This window comes from Hemitrygon akajei, chromosome 25 (assembly GCF_048418815.1).
Source record: "Hemitrygon akajei chromosome 25, sHemAka1.3, whole genome shotgun sequence".
Taxonomy (NCBI): domain Eukaryota; kingdom Metazoa; phylum Chordata; class Chondrichthyes; order Myliobatiformes; family Dasyatidae; genus Hemitrygon; species Hemitrygon akajei.
Genome location: NC_133148.1, coordinates 49,752,426 through 49,760,712, shown reverse-complemented (window position 1 = coordinate 49,760,712; position 8,287 = coordinate 49,752,426).

Sequence of the window (8,287 nt, the reverse complement as noted above, 5' to 3'; positions counted from 1 at the left end):
ATCCCTTAAACTCTCCCATGTAGCATCAGCAAATCTTGAAGCCAGGATAATGGTTCCCCTGCAGTTCCTGTGCAATCCATCCCAATCAACCTGCTCATTGAAATTCCTGATGATTATCTTAACATTGCATTTTTGACATGCATTTTCTGCCTCCCGTTGTAACTTGTAGACCACATATTTGCTACACTGTTTGCAGGTCTGTTTATAAATCCAATAAGAGTCTTTCACCCTTGCAAATTCTTAGCTCTACCTAGAACGTTTCTACACCATCTGATCCTATGTCATATCTTTCTAATGATCTAATTTAATTTTTAACCAACACAGCCACACCACACCTTCTGCCTACCTCCTCATCCTTTTGATACAATGTGTATCCTTAGACATCAAGCTCCCAGCTATAATCTTCTTTCAACCACAATTCAGTGATGCCCACAAGGTCATACATGCCAATCTGTAGCTGTGCTACAAGTTCATCTAGCGTATTCCGTATACTATGTGCATTCAAGTATAACACCTTCAGTCCTGTATTCATCACAGTTTAAAATTTTGTCCCCCTTTTACATTGCAACTCATCCAACTGCAATTATACCTGAACATCAGCTTCTTACTAGCAGTCTCACTACACACTACCTCTGTTTGTAAACCAACAATTTGATCCTCAACCCTTTCACTTCATTTCCCATCCCCCTGCCAAATTTGTTTAAACCCTTCTGAACTGCTCCAACAAACCGGTCTGCAAATCTATTTGTCCCCCATGGATTCAGGTGTAACCTGTCCCTTTTGTACCGGTCATAGCTTCTGCTTATCAAGGCCCAGAGGCTCGGAGTAAAGAGGAAAGGTGTAAAGTCCCAGGGGTTGTGAAAGGCCTCAGACTGCATTGTCTGTTGATTGTGCTGTCGTTGGGGTTGCAGTGTCAGAGAATGCAATGTGGTGAGATAAGGAAGGTGAAAGTTTGGGTTTCATGGGATGCCTCCGTTAGTCAATTAGTTACCTTGACAACAGTGACGATTGTGCTGTAGAGGAAACTGATGATGAACAGAATGGCAAAGGCAGCAACTGTAAGCACATTGTCATCTCCATCCACGTATCCCTGTTCTTCCTTCACCTCCTCTCCTGTCAAGACTGTGCAGATTTCTGAAAGAATTGAGAAAGTGACAGTGTTAGTTTCTTGTCAATGTTTCATGAAGATCAACATGGCAATAAACTTGAGTAAACTTGATGACTTGAGTCATGTTTCCTCACAGCATGTCACTTATAACCTGGGAGCCCCTGGACAGAACGAAATGATCTAGTTTCTCTGAATCGACTACTTTCGCTCTGCTAAAAATATGAACCAGATCTTCACTTAGCATTCATTAACCATCGTCCCAACTTATAATTTCCACTGGGGAGTGCATGTATGTTCAGCAGTCCCTCCAAGACAGTTTGTTCAAAGACCTGGAGTTGGTTATTCATTTCATCGATTATCATCCCTGTAGTTAAAGCCTTCCAGACTGCTGACAGATCTGCCAGCCTTGAGTGAGTGGCAAAGTTGGTCACGGGTGTTTCTGCCCAATATCGAAACCATGAATAAATCTAGTGAATAGTGTCAGCACTCAACACATTGCTGCAGGTCCCAGGGAATCACTGGCTACATATTGTCCCTTCTTTCTGTAACTCTCCACTTTCTGAATGAGTTCACCAAACGTCTTCACAAAGTTGATAAAATACCTTTCCCTGTCAATTAACTTTGTATATTTGAAACTGTGGACCAAATGTTCTATCTGTACAACTGTAGAACTTCGGAATGTTCTATCATTTGCACAGTGGAAACTACAATACACATATACCTATATCTACTTGAATGTCTGTTTATCTGCTTATACAACGAAGGACAGAACCAACCAGGCAACACTTCCCACCCCTCATGTTTAAGTCACACATTGTATCCCAAAAGTACCGGCACAGAACACTGGCAGCTGAATGCTTTCCATACCTTCTTTATTGAACTTTGATTACACAAACACAGGCTGACATTTAACCTCTCAAGTAGTCTACACAAGTTTCCAACAGGATCAGACCTGACACTGGGAAGTTAAAAAAAAACTGCAGGATCTCAGAAATGTTGGTAATTTATTTTGATGTATTTAATCATGAAATACATATTTCCATTTTGAGCTAGCGAGAAAGGACTTGCAGGTAATCTTGCTTGTTTCAGTGATGTGAATCACTCTGCTGTAGGATCAGCCATCAATTGAAGGTTGACAATTGGAGTTGTCGGCCACTCTGTCCATGGGAATCTCTGCTGCAGAGGACCCAGTAACCCAACCTCTTTCCATCTCATCTGGTGGGGAAGGGTAATTTTAGAGTGCTCCTATTGGGATTTTTTTTAATATGATGTTTACCGGAAATATTCTGCTCTTACACCATCCAGGCCAATGTTTAGACCACTAGTGATCTCTCTGCATCTAAAATGTAAAGGTTTTTACTTTTAGAAAAGAAAGAGAAATTGTGGAAAGTGTTCAGCAGGTTAGAGAACATTTATGAACAGAGAAAGGGATAACATTGCGATAGTATCACAAGTGTACTCTGTACCATTGCTTCAGCACTAGTTCTGTGCCTGGCTGTGTACTGTGCATCTCTCTGGTTTACTGGAACTCAACAACTGTCTGGTGTCCAGTTACATTCCACAATGCCTGCTCCGGTTGAATTCAGTTCCTCCAATTCTGCTGACAGATAGACTTGCTTCATGTTTCCGAGACGCTGGTGTGCAAACGTTGATCCTGCAGTCATTATTTCATCATTCCCTCACTGACAAGGCTGGCATTCCTTGCTCTGCTCCAGCGGACCGATCACAGAGCAGTGAAGAGTTTGGTGTGGGACTGATGGATACGGGTAAACAAGGTAGGAAGGCCAATGTCCTTCACCAAAGAACATCAGAGAAATAGTTTGTAATCTCAAACTAGAATCCGGCACAGTGACCTCTGGTTGTGTGTTCACGCCATTGTCCTGAGGCTTGGGAACAGACTGTAGGTCAGTGATCCTGGTACTAGTACTGAGGGAGTGCTGCACTCTCACACATCTGTCTGAGATGCTACAGAGGGGCGCAGATGGGCACTTACTGATGGACAGACAGACCATGTGTTGGTAGTTTGGAAGAGAGTCACGTTTTGAAAGCATCGGATGAACTCTGATTCTTTCCCACTCTCTGCCTCTGCATTATTAATCCACTCACACAACTACAACAATGCCACACTTGCCGTTACCTATTGACCTTGTTTGGCCCTGGGTTGTGGCTGTGGCAGAGGATGTCAACAGTGGAGTGAATTTCAGAATCATACCCTGAGTGTTTTTCACATCCTGCCTGACGGTGGTGTTGGAGGGGGGATGAGACACTGTGCATCTGAAAACTGAGCTTTCCTTCCACTCCTCTGTGCTCATGGTCAGGACGTAGCTGGCAATGAAAGTCCCCGACTGTTCCAGAGCAGTTGGTCTCACACTGATGTTGGAAGAGATCAGAGAGTCCCCTTTCTCCCAGGTGATGGTTATTTGGTTTGGGTAGAATCCAGAGGCAACACACTCGAGGGTGACCGTGTTCCCACTCTTGGTCTCTCCCTCTGGCGGGAGAAGCAGTCTGACTTTGGGAGCTTTTGTCTCCACTGGAACTGATGGGCAAACAATGGAAATGTCAAACATTTTTAGTGAGGTAACAACGTTGTCCATTTTAATCGCTGACCTCTTGCCCACCTTTGGTACTTTCTGTCTGTGCCGATGCTGGTGAGGTTGAAGAAGGTTGTTGGGCAGAGCAAGTGTACTCCACCCCACTGGTCCACTCCTCCATACTGGTCTGGAGTTGGCTGATCACTGTGTCTCGGGTTCCTTCCTCTCTCGGTTTTTTGGTCACGTTTGCTTTGATTTTCTCCCCCTCGTTCACCTGCCAGTGGATTTGGACCTGGCTCAGATCAGCACCCACAATCATACACATCAGAGTAGCGGTCTGGTTGATCCACATCTCTTCAATGGAGGTATTTTGGATAAAGACAGACAACTCTGTAGATGAGAAATAGAAAATTTACAAACTGGACAATATCTGCTGTCAGCTGGCTTGACAACTTCAGCTCAGACTTATCCTGAAGCTCAATTTGTACAGAATTGTACATTGGAATGAAATCAGGTTTGTTTGCAGAGTGGGTTGCTCATCTCTGCTTACAACCTTTGACTGAGAAAACAAAATCAAACATCAAGGAGCTGATTTCCTCGGGACCCAGTCAGGTCACAGCAGGGACTGCAGGACAGTTGGCCAGCCACATGACATTTAGCTGCTGGAATGCCAATGAAGTATGCTATCGGAGCTGTGAATTGCAATGAGAGATGCAGTTTCTCATCAAAGACAACACTTCCTACAATCTTCTTGTCTTGAAGCATGTGAGAGTCTGTAGATCCATTTATGACAGGGACCTGAATCAAAGAACTGCCTCATATCTGTTCAGACTGAGCCTTGGATTCCTCCAGATTGAAAATTCTGATGTTGACTTTCGAATCTCCAATGAAAAATCTCTCATTTCATCTCTCTAATTTGTCTGCCGCAGTCAATGATCTCGCTTTGTTACAGTTGTCCTGTTCACTTCATCTATTTCCATCTCTACACTTTAAACCTCCCTGCCATTCTATTTACTGTGGAGTCTGCTTTTCATTTGCTGGACACTCATAGACATGGCTTTGTGTCCCATCATCCACATCATTAGTAATATCAGTGAATAGTTGCAGGGCCAACAAAGGTCACTGCAGAACACTGCTCACGATTAAATCCTGCTGGGTTCAGTCCCCTGACACGTGACACAGTGATAATGGAGTTGCTGATGAATGATTGTAAACAATTTCAGTCCATTAGTGTACAGCAGATCCTGGCCTGGTGTGGGGGCAGCTACCTCAGGCCAACATTGGGTAGTCACTGGAAGAGCTGAGCACCGTGATCGCTAAACACGAAATAGCACACCTGGATTCGAACCAGGACATCTCGAGGAAGTCTCTGAACAACAACCACCAACATATTGCCTGTGGAAACAGAGGAGCCAACAATTAACCACTGTTATACCACCATCAATACTGGTTACCGTGTCAGCCCATGGGCACACTTTGGTAAGGGTGATCAACTGGCTGTACTTCAACTCCAGGCATATAGGCAGAGACTAAAGACTACAGTGATGGTAGTGAGGACCAAGAAGATATCATCAAGGAAAGCAGAAGTATGCTTACTGGACTTTTTAGTTGGTGAACCGGACAATATTCAGAGACTTATCTTCAAATCGGAATGAATATGCCACAGTTATCACCAACTTCATCAAGACCTGTGTGGATGAGTGTGTCCATTCGAGAACATACCAGACATACCCAAAGAAAAAGTTGTGGATGGAGCAGGAGATTTTTAGTCTGCTGAGGGCTCGATCTGTGGCAGTCTAGGCTGGTGATCCTGCATTAGACAAGATGCCCTGTGAGCGGCCTGTTGCTGGGTGACTCGCCTCATGTGGTGCCCCTCTCTTCTCTTTCAATGAATGTCAGTGATATTGGAGAGGGTATTGTGGTTCTGTGTTTATGGATGGGACTGTTGTGTTTATGGACGGTGGACATTTTCAGACATCATTTTATATTCTGTGTTTTTTATCACCCATTCCTTTTCCGAGGGCAGGGTGTGTGGGGTTTGGTGTTCTGTTAGTTTTTTGTGCAGGGGAGGAGTTTTTTTGGGGGGGTTATGTTCCTGTTCCATTTTGTGAAGGGAGAGAGGAATATTGGGGGGGAGGGATTGATTATTGGGATGTTGTTTTTGTTGGTCATGGAGGGGAAAGGGTGAATTTGATGTTTCTGTCTGAACAATTTTCATATTCTTTCTTGTTTTCATGGCTATCTGGAGAACACAAATTTCAAGTTTTATGTGGATACAAGCTTTGATAATAAATGAAGCTTTGAACAATTCCAATTGAACTTAGAGAAGGAATCAGATGCCCTTCTGCTCTGGCAGACTTTTCAGGCCATTACTTCCTACAAGGTGAAACCCAACAACATGAATGGCAGTGATGCTTCATTCCCAGATGAGCTCAATGCCATTTAAGCACACTTTGAAAGGGAAAATAAAACTACATGTGTGCAAATCCCTGCAGTGTCTGGTGACCCTGTCATCTCTGTCTCGTACACCAATGTCAAAACAGCTTTCAAGAGGGTGAACCCTCACAAGGCATCAGGCCCTGATGGTGTACCTGGTAGGGAATTGAAAACCTGTGCCAACCAACTGTTGGGAGTGTTCAAGGACATCTTCAATATCTCACTGCTGCAGTCAGAGGTTCCATCTGTTTCAAAAGAGTGAGAATCATACCAGTGCCCAAGAAGAGCAGGCTGAGCTGCCTCATTGACTATTGCACAGTTGCACCCACATCTACTGTGATGAAATGCTTTGAGAGGTTGGTTATGGCCAGAAACAACTCCTGCCTAAGCAAGGACCTGGACCCACTGCAATTTGCCTATTGCCAGAATAGGTCTATCGCAGATGGAATCTCACTGGCTTTCCACTCGACCTTGGATCACCTGGACAATAACAATACCTGCTGTACGTCAGAATGTTGTTTACTGAATACAGCTCAACATTCAACACAATCATACCCTCAGTTCTAATCAACAAACTCCAAAACCTGGGCCTCGAGACCTCTTCTCCACAACTGGATCCTTGACATCCCCACTGGGAGACCACAGGAGCATCTTTTCCTCACTGACAATCAACACTAGAGAACCTCAGGGATGTGTGCTTAACCGACTGTTCTACTCTCTCTGCACCCATGACTGTATGGCTAGGTACAGCTCAAGTGGCATTTATACATTTGCTGATGAACTGTTGTGGGCAGAATTTCAGGGTGATGAGGAGGCACACAAGAGCAGGATAGATCAGCTGGGTAAATGGTGTTGCAACAACAACCTTACATTCAACATTAGTAAGATGAAGTAATTGATTGTAAACTTCAGGAAGGGGAAGTCATGGGAACACACATCAGTCTTCATTGAAGGATCAGCAGTGGAAAGGGTGAGCAGTTTCTGGTTCCTGGGTGTCAAAATCTTTGAAGATCTATCCTGGTCCAACACACCTATTTCTTTATTTGCATAGTTCTGATCTCACCCTTTCTCTCTTCTTACAATTCTCTCTGTCTCTGTTTCCACTGAACTCACAAGACGAAAACAGGAGAAAGTGCAGACCACCAGATTCCATCCTCTGGGCTGAGATTTCTGGGAATTCATTCCCACTGAGGGAAGAAATTTCTCTGCACCCCAGTTTCAAATGTCCTGCCCCTTACTTTGTAACTCTGTCTCTTTGTTCATTGCTCTGTGACAGGTGAAATTCTCTCAACATCTACCCCCTTGTGCCCCTTTTACATCTGATATGTTTGTCTAGAAATCTGGATTCTTCTCAACTGCACTCAATGCAGACACAAACTGTCTGGTCTTGGTCATTGTCTGACAGTCATTGAGTCTCAGAAAGGTACAGCACAGAAACAGGCCCTTTGGCCCATCTAGTCTGTGCCAAGCCATTTAAACTGCCAAGTCCCATTGACTTGCACCCAGACCATTGCCCTCCATACCCCTCCCATCCACGTAACCATCCAAACTTCTCTTAAACAATGAAATCGAACTTGCAAGCACCACTTCCTCTGGCAGCTTATTCCACACTCCCACAACCCTCTGAGTGAAGAATTTTCCCCTCAGGATTCCCTTAAACATTTCACCTTTAACCCATGATCTCAAGTTCTGGTCCCACCCAACCTGAGTGGAAAAAGTCTGCTTGCATTTATCCTATCTATACTCCTGATAATTTTGCATACCGCCATCAAATCTCCCCTCAATCTTCTAAGTTCCAAGGAATAAAGGCCTAACCTATGTAATCTTTCCTGATAACTCTGTTTCTCCTGTCCTGGTAGCATCCTTTTAAACTTTCTCTGTACTCTTTCAAGCTTATTTACACCTTTCCTACAGGTAAGAGACCAAAACTGATCAGGTAGAGATTTTTATTCTTCATGTATATGAAGGATGTAATTAATAAAGTTAATTAAATTCAATTCAACTCAGATTCGGTCTCACGAATGTCTTATACAACTTGAACATAACATCCCATCTCCTGTACTCAGTACTTTGATTTGTGAAGGCCAATGTGCCAAAATATTTCATTATGATCCTATCTACCTGTGCCTCCATTTTCAAAAAATTATGGACCTGTATTCCCACATCCCTTTGTTCTACTGCACTCCTCAGTGTCTTATCATTCACTGTGTAA